This window comes from Dipodomys merriami, unplaced genomic scaffold, assembly GCF_024711535.1.
Source record: "Dipodomys merriami isolate MVZ:Mamm:240054 unplaced genomic scaffold, mDipMer1.0.p SCAF_29, whole genome shotgun sequence".
NCBI classification, from domain to species: domain Eukaryota; kingdom Metazoa; phylum Chordata; class Mammalia; order Rodentia; family Heteromyidae; genus Dipodomys; species Dipodomys merriami.
Window position 1 is genome coordinate 8329517 of NW_027204381.1, and position 14614 is coordinate 8344130.

General features: G+C 40.7%; 1 protein-coding gene across 1 annotated transcript in view; it reads right to left on the minus strand.

Annotated features, from left to right (window-relative positions):
* The window catches only part of Arhgap32 (Rho GTPase activating protein 32), a 252760-nt gene extending 243102 nt beyond the window's left edge, over positions 1–9658 (minus strand). Inside the window, exon 1 of the mRNA XM_070038327.1 lies at positions 9561–9658. The gene's annotated coding sequence lies outside the window, so the exon portion shown is untranslated. The remainder of the gene's footprint in view (positions 1–9560) is intronic.
* Positions 9659–14614: the final 4956 nt, after the last annotated feature.

Genomic DNA, 14614 nt, shown 5'->3' on the forward strand with positions numbered 1-14614 from the left:
ACCTATGGTGCTAATGGTGGCTCGTGTCTATGGTCCTAGCTACTGTGAAGACTGAGATTTGAAGATTGAGGTTCAAAGCCAGCCTGACCAGAAATGTACCTCCAATTACCCACAAAAAAGCTGTACGTGGAGCTGCAGTTCATATGGTAGAACAACAAGCTCTGAGCAAAAGAGCTAAGGGATAATATCCCAACCCTAAGTTCAAACTAATAGCAGGGGGAAAACTTAAAAAGGCAGCTCTGACCTTTTTATATATAGATCCTAAAAGGCAGCAACATGTCTGTAGAGAAAATGTGGAGACAGCTTTTTTAAAAAGTCTGTGTATTGCCAGGCACCAGTGGCTCATGCCTGTAATCCTAGCTAATCAGGAAGCTGAGATCTGAGGATCTCGGTTCAAAGCCAGCCCAGGCAGGAAAGTCTGTGAGACTCTTATCTCCAATAAACCACTAGAAAACAGGAAGTGGAGCTGTGGCTCAAGCAGTAGAGTGCTCACCTGAGCTGAATAGCATAAGGACAGCACCCAAGCCCAGTGTTCAAGCCCCAGGACCAACCCCCCCCCCAAAAAAAACTCTGTGTATTGCAGTAAGGATGTTGCTTTATTTAAAGAGAAAGTGGTCTCCTCCATAGTGTCTATGATGGTTATGAGATGTTGCTACTCTCTTTAGAACATACACTTGCGCACACACACACTAACATACATGCACACACAGACTCAGACACAGACACACACACAGACACACAGACACAGACACACACACACACACACACACACACACACACACACACACACACTTTTCTGTAAATCCAGTGAGTACTCCCTCTGAGTTTTCAGAAGCAGCACTCTGCTTTAGACACGTGGTGATGCTCCCAACCCCAAAGCCTTTTATTCCATCTAAAGAACTGAAACCAGCCTGGACAAAATGCATGGGAAAGTGACTTGGGAAAGCAGGAGATCAAAGAGAGGTCACTCAGCTCCCCCGGGCTGCTGCTTTCCCAGGGTGCTCTCTGCAAGTCCCTCCCACGATTCTGTCTTTTATAGCTTCCAGAACTTCAAGCATCTCAGAAGGTTTATAACATCTGCGTTTTTCCTGCTAGCTTCAAAATACATATTGGCTGAAATTTTACCTATGTTTCCAAAAGGGAATGTGGTAGATAGGATGTTTCTAGGCAACTTGTGAAGAACAATACTAATAATCCTACATGGCATTTTATTATTATCATTTTCAATCACTTGTACTTGGCTTGGGGAGTTATTTTGTATTTAACTTTAAGTATAGATGACCTCTGGATATACTGGGGATCAGGGGTTGTAATATATCAAACAAAACAATAAAACTACCCTATCAAAATATTATTCCCCTCTTCCCCACTCAATTTTTCCTCTTAGTATTTCATGCTGGAAACAAATAGTACTGCTCCTCCGGGTGATATTAAAGGCCGGCCTCAAGCAGAGTTGGTAACAGATTCAAACTTGCTAGTTCACTCCTTCTTTTTCAGGTCATGGTCTAATTTTTTTTAAGTATTTCTCTGTAGTCCTGAATGGATTTTTTTCCTTAAACAATAAAAAGACAACAGTACAGCAACAGAAAAGTTTGGGAAAGAGTTGAGCTAAAGTGATAGAACTAAACAGATGAGAAAAATTGTAATTTAGTTAATTCAGTCATTTCTTGGTACCTCTCAGCAGCATAATTAATGCTTAATCAAGTTGACTTTGAGGAAATTGAAGCATAAGGAAATTCAAAAGGTGACTAAAATATGGCCTATACTGTAAGATAATCAAAGGGAAATCTCTTATTTTTTCCCCTCTTGGTAAATTCATGTTGATGACCAGATCACACAAAATGAAAAAAGAACAGGTTTTGTTGTTTGTTTTTTAAAGAATAATGTGGCAGGTGCAATAGTTCACACCTGTAATCCTTGCAACTTGGAAGATGGAGACTGAGAAAATCATAGTTCAATACCAGTCCAGGCAAAAAATTTAGGAAGACCCTCATCTCAACCAGTAAGTCGAACATGATGGAATACATCTGTAATCTCCATTATTAGGGAGACATTAGAAGCATTATGATCTGACATTAACCCTGGGCAGAGGCTTGTGACATTATGTGAAAAAAATAAATAAAGCCTAACTAAAGCAAAAACATGCTGAGAGGTATAGTCCAAAAGTCTTGACTAGGAAGTGGTGCTGTGGCTCAAGTTATAGTGCTTACCTTGAGCTGAAGCACTCAGGGACAGCACCTAGGCCCAGAGTTCAAGCCCCACGACCCACAAAACAAAGTACTTGACTAGTAAGCACAACACTCTGAGCTCAAACTCCAGTACCAAAGGAAACAATAAAATAAAATAAAAATTATGTTACCCATCCAATGGATAATGGAGTAGAACTTCCAAAGCTAAGCCAAAATAAACCTTCTCTCTTAATGAGTGAATCCTCTCAAGAATTCCATTATAGTAATGGAAAGCTGCTTAACATACCATGTATTTAGATTCCTGTACCTCTGGGTAGAAAGCCCCTCAAAAGACAATATCCATTTTCCATCTGCCATTAGAGGCGAGAAAACAAGGAAGAAAATCTTACATTTTTGTTAATGCACCTGCTGCAATTGGCCATGACTCTTCCTATGCCCATAAGAAGATGACAGACATTCAGGTGGGTACAGGAACTCAAGGTAAGATCTAGTGATGCCGATTAGGAAACCACTGGCATTTCATATGCCTGATCCTTTGCTTTTTGGAAAGGCAAGAGATATTTGGTTGGCTGGTTGGTTGATTTTGTTTTCCTGAGACAAAACAAACAAACAAACAAACAAAAACCTCATGTAGCCCAGGCTGCCCTTGAACTCTCATTTCTCCTGCCTCAGCCTTCCACGTACTGGGATTACAGGTGTGTGACACTCTGGCCAACTACCCTTAGTGGTTCTCAATGTACAAGTAATGCCTAGATAAGAGGGCATTTTCCTAACCAGCCCCATCCCGTGCCCAGCCTTTTTTCCTAGACTGGCTCTCCTTTATCTTCAACCTCCAAGTAGAGTTTCTTAGAACGGATAAAATCCTCCCCAGTATCACCTTGGCAGAGAAAACAAAGCCAACTATCTTATTTTCCCTGAGCAGGCCAGGAAATGTTGCCTCTTCTTTTAACCAAAGGAGAATGGTGTCTTTAGGGAGCTGAATAAATCTTACTGCAAAACATCCTTCTCGATTGAGTTCTCATCTGTATAGTACTATGCAGGAGGCTGGGCAAAGAAAAAACGAAGAGGGAGGGCCCTCCAGTACTCAATGGCTTAGAGTTTAAGAGATGAAATCAACAAGGGCTAATCTATGGGCATACAGACATCAAACAGCTGTGCAAACATTGGCCAGATGCATAAATTAAATACCAAAGTAAATAAAGTATTTACATTATGTAAAAGTCATGCAGCTGCTGCTATTCTTCTCTTACTAGGGCTGGAGAGGGAAGGAGAAACATTTGGGCTAAACAGATTCAATTTTTCTGTTGGGGATGGTGACAGCAGGAAGGAGTAGGAAGGTCATACAAGGCTCAAAGAACAAAGACAAAGTGTTACATAAATCTCTGTCTGCCAGTTCACAACCTCTAAACTTGGTCTTCAGAATGCACTGACTTTGTTTCTCAGAAAGGACTTTTATATGTCAGTCGATGCTTTCAGGAATCTGTTCCAGTAACTAATTTTAAAGTGACAGAGATGGCCCCAGTGGCCAACAACAGCGGGAACCCAGTGAAATGACCTAAGAGATGCCATCAGGACTGTCCTACCTCAAAGGACAGCTTGATATTATACATGAGTCCAGAGCTAAGTAAAAAGAGCTACAGTAGCCTCTACTGCCATTGGAAACTGCCTGGTAGCTTGGCCTTGTGGAAATGTCCTCAGTCTTCCTTAGGGAGAAACTCGGGGTGCAGTACAGCTTTATTTAGCCAAGGTTCCTACATTTGACACCTAAGGCATGGACACATGAATGATAGATGAATGACTAAATTGCTTACCAATCTCTCCTTACTTTAGGAAACAAGAAGGAAAGCTTTCTATATTTTATCCATGCAGAAATACAAATAGTATTTCTTGGATTTAAAAACATTAAAGATTTTAAAAGAGATAAAACAATGCAAATTTCTTGTTTTAAAATTAGGAATGGGAGCTGGGCTCCAGTGGCTCATGCCTTTAATCCTAGCTACTCAGAGGACTGAGATCTGAGGATTGCAGTTCCAAGCCAGCCCTGGAAGGGAAATCCTTGAGATTCTTATCCCCAATTAACCAGAAAAAAAAAAAAAAAAAAAAGCAGAAGTGGTGCTCTGACTCAACTAGTACAGTGCTAGCCTTGAGTAGAAAAGGCTAAAATAGTGTCCAGGTCCTGAGTTCAAGCCTCAGTACTGAAACAAAAAGTAAATTACCTCACACCTGAAATCCTAGCTACTCAGGAGGCTATGATCTGAGGATCATGGCTTGCAGCCAACCTAGGCAGAAAAGTCCCCAAGAGACTCTTATCTCCAATTAACCACTCAAAAAATAGAAGTGGTATTGTGGTTCAAAGTGGAAGAATGCTAACCTTGAGCAAAAAGAGCTCAGGGACAACTCCCAGCCCCATGACTGACTAAATAAATAAATAAAATTAGGAATATATAGAAAAATCTATAACCAACAATTCAGAGACAATATTTCAGCATTTATCATTGTATATGTTGAGATAGGTGATTATATGTGCATATATAAAATGAGGTCATAGTGAAAATAAAATGCAAACTTGCTTTTTCATCTTCATGTCTTTTAGCTTTCAGTTCAACAAATAACGTACCACATTTTCATGTAATCACATGTCTATACAGTAGTTTCTGTAATAGTTCACTAATAGTTCCCTATAGCAATGGTTATGGGTCATCTTTGTTACTAAAGATATGTACATCATAGACTGAAAGAATCAGAAGTCTTCTCTCCTATACAAGGTATAGCTCAGTGATAGGGTGCTTGCCTGGTACAAAGCCCTGGTTCAGTTATCTCTGGTTTGAGGGAAGGGAGGGCGGGAAGGAATGAGAAAGGGAGAGAGGGAGAGTGGGAGAAAGGGAGGGAGGGAAGGCAACTTCCCTACTAACAGATACCTTAAATTCTGTTTAGTACCTCAGCCCTTTAGCTACAGACTTGGTTGCATTAAAAAGTTAGGAGCCTTAGGAAAATGGTTTGGTTTAGTTTTTGAGACAGGGTCCTGATGTAGCCTTGGCTTGCCCCATACTCTTGATCCTCCTGTCTGAGCCTCCCAAGTTCTGTAATTATAAACATGCACAACCAGGCTAGTCCTCTAACGTTTATTTCCTGTTGTTTTTTGGGAAGTCTCAAGAGGGTTTCAAAGACTGGTTTTATGCTCAGGCATTGGTTCTGGGCCCCTTGGCTGAACAAACTAGGAACTAAGTTCCAAAATTCATGCATAGTTTTGGTAGAACTGTTATACTTTTATAATGGAATAAAATCTTTGAGCAGCTAGGAACACAGTTAATGCTCTCTGGTACTAATTACTCCCTATATTCAGTTTATTATAGGAAACAGGTTCAGTTTCTACATATCCCCTCAGGATCTGGCCCAGATAGTCATTAATTTTATTCTTAAGTTTTGCGTAGTTGGTGTGTGTTTGATTTCTGTAAATATAATCTCTGTACCTCATATTTGATCTTTATTACATGGCTCTTGATTCTATGATGATGATGATCATGTGATCACTGAATTAACCTCATAGAGACATCAATTTTCTGAGCAGTTTGGGGATTTGAACTCAGGGCTTCAAGCTCATAGTCCAACACTTGAGTCACACCTCCAACCTATGAGACCTTGATTTTTTTATTTTGCTTCCAAGAAATACAACTGTGTAATCTCAGGAATTCAGAACCGGTACACTATAATTCTCCCAAAGAGATAGTATAGTTCTTTCTACATATAAATCCAGGACTTTTTTAGTCCTTCTTTTTTTTTGGGAGGGGGGGTCTGGTCATGGGGCCTGAACTCTGGGCCTGGGCACTGTCCCTCAGCTGTTCAGCTCAAGGCTAGTGCTTTACCACTTGAGCCACAGCACCACTTCCAACTTTTTTCTTGATGTGGGTGGTGCTGAGGAATTGAACCCAGGGCCTCATGCATGCAAGGCAAGTACTCTACCACTGAGCCACCTTCCCACCCCAAATCCAGGACTTTTTTCAACCCTGCAAAGTACTCTGAGCTCTGTTATAATGGGCTGATTAGCCTATGAAAAAGTCAAGCTGAGGAGTAGAAAACTCCTGTTTCAATACAATTCTCTCTCTCTCTTTCTCTCTGTGTGTGTGTGTGTGTGTGTGAGAGAGAGAGAGAGAGAGAGAGAAAGTGAGAGAGAGAGAGAGATGGAAGGAGAGAGGAGAGAGAAGAGAGTAGAGAAAGAGAGAGAGAGTCTATTTTTGTAGGTAGCTATTACATCTCCAGGGACAGAGGGTCTGAACTGTCAAGGGCTACCAGATACTTAACAGGTGCTAATTGCCCTGTTGCTGTAGTTTGGAGTACACTAGAGACTCAGGGAGCAACCTCAGGGAAATGAGGTTACTCAAGTCTCATACCTGAATACCAAAGATGATGATACTTTCTGACTGCTTCCATTACAAAGGCATAAGCACAAATTCGTTTACATTATTACTTCAGAAAACCTTCCCTATAGCTTATACATCCACTCAACCATTATAGGCCATTAAGGACGCTTCCTTTCTATACTGTTCTCTTGGGGACAGTGAGTACCCCCTTACTGAAAGTTAACCAGGGTGAGAAATATGACAGCGAAGGGTGTGGTAATGAAGGAGAGAGGGAGAGAGAAAGAAGAAAAAAGGAGGGGGGAGGAAGAGGGGATGAGCAAAGGGGGGAAAGGGGAGGGGAGAGGAGGGGGGGGACAGAAGAGGTCATAACCACCCACTCACATCTACTTGGCATTTCAAGCTTTAAGCAATTAATAATCAACTCCTTGAACTGGAAGCTATCATGCTCACAGCTGCTTTCTTTGTTTTAGCACAACTTAAAAAAAAAAGACTCACAAAAACCCACTTTCTGGCCTTGAAAGGTGAAAAAGTGGCATGGAAGTTTAAAAGCTAGCATAAATACATTCACAATATGGAATACAGACTAAAGTCTCTAACCAGGAGGCTGGGCTTTCTGTTGTTTGTTTTGTCATGTTTTGTTTATTTCGTTTTCCAGTGGCACTAGGAGGTCAGTATGTTTGAGCAAATATTCCAACTGTTTTCCATTATTACCCATGTGTGTTCACAGGGAATTTGGGCTTCCAGTGTGGGTCATTTGGAACCTTTTCCCGACAGGGGATGGAGGACCTCATAGTACCACTGGGAGTTCCACAGGAAAAGGAAGGAATGAGGGCAGTCTTGTACAAAAATGCAAGTAATGCCAAAATAAAGATAGCATGCAGATTTAAGAGAGGCGAGAATCGTGAGTCAGGAAAGGTAACCTGAAAAGGCCATCAAGTAGAGGAAGGCAGCAGAGATGGAAGCCAGAAAGCCAGAACTAGCAGGTAAAGAGACAAGAAGACCAAGGCAGAGAGCATTGGGGCAAAGCAATCTGGCAAGTTGTCCTAGGCCAATCCTAAGACAAGGGCTCACTGCCCGTGGCTCTTTACTTATAAAGTCACAGCATATGCAGAAGGACTGGCTATTGAATGGTTCATGGTGGTAAAGTATACACCAGGTATACACCAGGCTGTGCAGGCAGGCCTGGAGCATAGCATAGCATCCATTTTAACAGCTAGGCCTGGAATAAAGCATAGCATTGATTTCAACAGCTAGGCCTGGAACAGGGGACATGTTGCATACAGGATAAAGCTCATACAATCCATCACATATGTAGAACAGTTCCACATCAGGCTCTCTCTGTGTGTCTCTCTCTCTCTGTCTCTCTCTCTCTTTCTGTTTCTACCTCTCTCTCCTCTCTGTCTCTGTCTCTGTCTCTGTCTCTGTCTCTGTCTCTGTCTCTGTCTCTGTCTCTCTCTCTCTCTCTCTCTCTCTCTCTCTCTCTCATATGCTGGCTTGAACTCACTACCTGGGTGCTATCTCTAGCTTTGTTGCTCTACCACTTGAGCCACAGCTCCATTTCCAGCTTTTTGTCAGTTGGAGATAAAAGTCTCACATACTTTACTGCCCAGGCTACCTTCAAATTGGGATCCTGAGATCTCAGCCTTCTTAGATGCTAGAATTACAGATGTGAGCCACAGGTGCCCAACAAAGCTGTTCTTGTTCATTATAAATATGCCACTGAATATCTGCAGTATTTTTAATATGTATAATTATCTCCCTGATTTACAGATCAGAAAACAAACGAAAGTTGGATAATTTGCCTAACATCATGCAGGAACCAGTAACACTACAGATTGAATTCAAGTCTTTATGTCTCCAGAGGCCCCAGATCTTCTCAAAAGAGAATTAGTTATGCACATTTTTCCTTCATCCCAGATATTCTGTTGTGTTTTGCTTTGTTTTTTGGTCAAATGTGGGGCTTGAACTCAGGGCCTGGGCATTGTTCCTAAGCTCTTTTGCTCAAGGCTAGCTTTCTATTATGTTGAGTCACAGCTATACTTCCAGTTTTTGAATGATGAACTGGAGATAAGTCTCACTGGAACTTTTCTACCCAGGCTGCCTTTGAACCTCAATTCCCAGCTCTCAGCCTCCTGAGAGCCACTCATGCCTGACCTCTCAGATATTCTGACTCAGCAGTTCTGAGGTGAGGCCAGGGCTGTACATTGATATGGATGCTCAAGTACCCATGCCAGATATGTGATACACTATCCTAGACATCAGCAGAGATCAAGCATGAGCATAAAGGACAGAAACAGAGTTGGGGAAAAAAATCTAGAAGAGGTTTTGCTATCAAAATCTTAGACCTGACAGTTTGATTTTCCTGAGAGTCTACTTATTTTTCTTTCAAAATGTGCTTTCTATCATCTAGAAACAGCCAGAAATTAACCCATTTGTTACCTACAAGGATTGAAGACTCTTCCAGTGTAATGGGGCAGGGAGTGTGTGGGGCGGGGGGGGGGGGGGGGGGTGGCGTCACACCGTATTAGAGCTGAAACCAAGGACCTGGTGCTTTTAGCATTTTTTATTCAAGCCTGATGTTCTACCCCTCCTCTTCTGGCATTTTGCTAGTTAACTGAAGAAAGGTTTCACCAATTATTTTTCTATCCTAAGCTGGCTTCAAACCAAGATCTTCAGATCTCAGCTTCCTGAGTAGCTAGTATTACATGCATGAGCCATCCATTCCTGATTCTCTTGTTCAACTTTGAATTTGGATTACAGACAGGTCCCACCTAAACATCTGTGAGACTATTCTGCAAGTGTAATTAGGTCATTTCTTAACTGTGAGAATCCCCATTACATTGGCTCTAACTAGAGCAGAAATAGAGCAAGGATTTTTTTTTCAACTTGTCCCAAAGACAACTTTCAAACAAAGGGGCTAGTTTTCACAATTACCAACCAAACAGAGCACATTGGTAAGAATCACTACTAGATCACCCAGTACCAATATCCTTCATGAACACATTTCTCTTACCTTGGTTAAATTCTTGAATTCCTAAATCCAGCTTCAGAAGGAACTTTGACTTGTTTACGATGTGTTTTCTTGTCTCCCAGGATCCCACTTTTAGGAGTGACAGCTTGTTTTTCACCTACATCTCCTTAAAGAAGTTGAAAGACAGGATTCCAGGGAAACCACAAAAGGCAGTAACTGGGTACTCTGCAATTTTTCATTTCTCCAAATGGGAGCAAACAGGTCATTGGACTAACTGATAATCTACATCAGCTGAAAATGTTCTTATTCATTTCCTCTTAGACTTTCCCAAATCCTCTCTCTGCTTTCCCTGCTGCCCTTCCACTCCAGCTTGTCTGTAAGTTCCTTTGTGGACTCCACTGCAGGCCTCAGGCCAATAGTGGGCGGGGGTTGGGGGGGCAGATTCTTTTCATCTATTCAAGTGTGATCTGGGGCAGACAAGCCTGCTGCCCAGGCAAGAGGCACAGAGAACTATTCTGTATTCAGCTTCCAGCCTCACAGAGTCTTTCGTGGAGCCTGCCCTTGGCAAAGCCAAGGAAGAGACACCAGGACCATTTGGCAGAAGCAGGAATGGCTGCTTGTTTGGCCCCCTTCCTTTACCTGGACAGGGCAAAGGGTGCCAGGAACGGGACATTCTGTTCCAGTCATTTCTCCCAACTTAAAGATATCTTTTACTTGTCAAGGCAGAAATGTTTGTTCTTCTTCTTCTTTTGAAGTGATTCATAAATTCAGAGAAGATTATCACTGTTATATGCGGAAATTATTAGCATAATGATAACCAAATGGCACACTGGTATCACATGGAGCTTCCTATCTTCAATACAAAAGAACCCAAGGCTTTAGGTATGTTGGCAGGAGAAGGGAACTGTATGAAAATAAAGACTGAGCTATCTAAAGATTCTCATGTGTCTAATGTACTAAAAATATTTTCTTTGTTTCAGGCCTTTGAAATGTTTACCTTTTTAAATGTTTGCTCCTTTATGCAATGGTAGGGACTGGAACACCACCCCCTACATAATGTAAGCTCTTCATCACTGAGTATACTTGGATGATGTTATCCAAAATAAGGTTAATCACCATCACCTCTTTTCTTCAACTCTGTGCTTTATGACAACAGGAACTACAAACTGGCAAAGGACCAGTAAAATTATAACTAAAATTATAACTATTTGATTACAATATTATTGTATAACTGGGAAATAATTTAGACTATAAGAAATAGTATCAGAATTCATTATTCATTAAGATGATAGGTTGAATTCATGAAGTGTAAATATATATGCCAAAAATATTCTGTTTTAAAACTAAGCAGTTAAAAAATAAAAATTAAACCAGGCTCAGTGGATCAAGCCTGTAATCCTAGCAACTTGGTAGGCAGAAATTTAGAGATCACTATAAGAGGACAGCCCAGGCAGAAAAAATAAAGTATAAGGGATTCCATCTCAAATAACGTTTAAGTATGGTGGTACACACCTATCATCCCAGTGATGAGCTAAAGAAGTACAAATAGGCAAATTGCAGTCCTAGTAAGCCTGGCATAAAGCAAGATCCTATCTAAAAAATTAACCCCCACAAAAATGGCTGACAGAGTCACTCAAGTGGTAGAGCATCTGTCTAGCAAGTTTGAGACTCACTGAGTTCAAACCCCAGTATGACATTAATTTCTCATTAGTAATAACAAAAATATCAACTACCCAGAAATAAGCTGAACAAAAATATATGTAGTATCAAAAGGTAACAAATTATAAAAACTCTGAAGAAAGAAAAAACTAATATCTAAGTGGGAAAGAAAAGGAACTGTTAGGTAAGTAGGATTCATAAATGGTAAACAGAACAGGTGATGGATAGCACAGAATTTCCCATTCTCATAGTGCTCAAAATTGTACTTCCCATAAGGCCCTGGGTTCTCACTCAAAATCCCATCAGTAGTGCAGGACAGTAATGCCTCTTGCTTGATTGGGTGTCACCAGTCAGATTTACTTTTGCATTCCTGCTAGGGGCAGAGACTAATGAAGAATCAAGGCAGGTGAGTCCTTACTGACCAATTGTGTTCTGGTGTAGGAGGAGAATTAATAAAGCCCACTTCAGTGGACTCCTGGCTCTGGGACCCTTTTCCTCTACAGAGAGTCTCTACTTTCATTTTCTTGCTTTTTTGGGGAGAGGGGAGGGAGGTTGGTCGTGGGGCTTGAACTCTTGGCTTGGGCGCTGTCCCTCAGCTCTTCAGCTCAAGGCAAGTGCTCTACCGCTTGAGCCACACTGCCACTTCCGGTTTTCTGAGTGGTTTATTGGAGGTAAGAGTTTCACCGACTTTACTGCTCCGGCTGGCTTTGAACAGCAATCCTCAGATCTCAGCCTCCTAAGTAGCTAGGATTATAGACGTGAGCCAACGGAGCTTTATTACATTTATGACCCCTCTGCCTCTTAATTCTTTTTTTGATAGAGGAATGAATGGCCTTGTATCCCTAGACCTCATTATCTGGAAAGTTGTTAATTCTCCCTAAACAAGTGTATAAAAAAAAATATCCCTGAAGATGCTTCATGAGGGGAAAAAAATGATGGGTTACAAGGTAAGTTTTAGAAAGGTACATCATGACTAGAAGAAAGTAAATGAGCATATAGCAAAAACTGATTTATGAAGAAGCTAGTAAGATTTCATAACAGACTAGAAAGTATTTGAAAAGTTCAGTGTCCATAAACAATCAAACAAAGAAATGTTAAGATGAGATTGCCACAGCTGAATTTTACAAAAGAAAAAAAAATCGGTTAGTTCTCAACAGTCCATAAATCTTTGAAACAATCTGTTTCACGTGACAGAAATTATTTGCATCTCTTCCAGATAAAGATCTACAGCTTAGCAAGTAATGTCACTAAGCCTGGAAAGTTTAATCAGTAGTAAACAATAAAGTAAATATATCTCTCTACATCTCCAAGGCAATCTTTGTCCCTGCCTATGACATTAATAGAAAGTGCTACTCACTTGTTTCAGTTTTCCAGATAACTTTTCTAAAAATTTGAAAGCTCATTAAAAAAAAAAAACTTGAGAGGAATTAGGTGGCTTTTGGGAAAAAAAGAAAAACAAGGGAAGGACAATTTACATTATCTGTTTAAGCAAGGCCCATAACAAGCAGGAGAATGCTAGTGCTAGTAACATCAGTGGATTCCTATAGTTAGATCAAAGATTCCCATTTTCACTAGTGTGGAGTTCACATTTTCACCAGCTTTCCTTGTTTGGAAACTTGGGCAATGTTTGTTGCTCTAGCCTCTCTTTCCCTCCTCCTTCTCTCCCTTCTTTCCCCCCTCTGTTTCCCACCACTTCCTCCATTCCTCCACTAATCCCTCCCTCCCTCCCTTTTTCTTTTTTTTAAATAAGTTTTTTATTGTGAAAATACTGTACAGAGGGGTTACAATTACATGAGCAAGGTAATGAGTACATTTCTTATCAAGCATTGTTGCCTCCTCCTTTGTTTTTCTTCTACTATCCCTTCCCTCCCATCTCCACAACTACACTCCCCCCTCCCTCCCTTTTTCTATTTCTCTTCTTCTTCTCCGTGTCTTTCTTTCTCCCTCTCCCTCCCTTTCTCTCTCCCCATTTTCTCTTTCTCTAGGCATCACTCAAACCCTAACAATGCTTGACCTTGAAGGTGAGAGAGCTTAGAAACATGACTATGTTTCTAGTAAGACATTCTTATCCACTTTCTCAAATGGCGCTTTCATTTGAGGAACTATTTTTAGCATTTCTGGCAAAGTCTTCTCTCAGCTATGGAGACATGAGCTGATTGTTTTCCATTTTCCTTTGATAGATAAAAATGCAACATGTTTCCTCCACTCCCAGCATTTTTCATCTCTAGTAACCTTTTGGCCAAATGGCATACTAGAAGAACACAGAGTTGAGATCCTAGAGAATGGAGATTTCACCCAGAATCTGCCAAAACTCTTAAGACTCTGGATGTGTTTCCTTATTCATGACAATTTAGACAATGTGACTCTTCAGATTCCTTTCTGCTCTGATTCATTGACTATTGTTCACCAGTCATATGTGCTTCTATGGTCTACCAAGCAAAGATCATGGTATCCTCATAAAGCTCTTCTTTCCCCAAACTCCTGAAACTCCCTCTAACCCCATGCCAGGGATGAACCCTTACACAATCTGGGCACTAAGTAAGCAATGGGTTACACCCCTCCTTCCCCTTCCAAGTCTTTGGAACTATTTAACAATGTCACTGTTGTTGCTGTCAGGGTCAGGTCAGGTCAAGGATGTTAGTATCTCCCTCTTGCCCCAGGATGCTTGCTAACTGGATAAAAAACTAAAAGGTAGTCTGAACAGGGGTCAAAGCACTCTAGTAATAAACTACACAAAGAAGTTAATTCTTGTTTAGACCTGTGTTGGTTTCTGACTGACCAAGAATCCTATTCCAACTCCCTACTTCCTTGCTAAATTAGCTAACCTCTTCTAAAAGATACTTTCCAAATTCATGTAGCCATCTTTCCTCTTAGAATACCACATCATTCAGGAAGTTTAACATCCTTGGTAACAATATGTAGTTATAAAATACAAATCTGTAGATTCATTTTTCCTAATCAAGAGTCAAGAGATTTCCTCTTGGTTAATTTAGTATGTTTTTGAGGAGCCAAACCAAAAAAAAAAAAAAAAAAAAAACCAAACAAACAATAACTACCTTACCCAAATTAATCTTTGTGAAAAGCAAAGAAAAAAAATTGAATTCCAATGATCTGTCTTTGCATTTGAAACTGTTCCAGGCACTGAACTTTTCACTCCTTTTCATTTCTTTGTTTTTGTTGGTCAAGGGGCTTGAACTCAGAGTCTGGGCACTGTTCCCGAGCTTTTTTTTTTTTTTTTTTTTTGGTCAAGGCTAATACTCTACCACTTTGAGCCACAGTGCCACTTCCAGTTTTCTGGTGAGAATCTCATAGACCTTCTTGCCTGGAGTGGCTTTGAACCATGATTCTCAGATCTCAGTGTCCTGAGTAGCTAGGATTGTAACCATGAACCACCTGCCAAGGCTGAACTTTTTACTTTTATTCAAGTGTTTTGTATA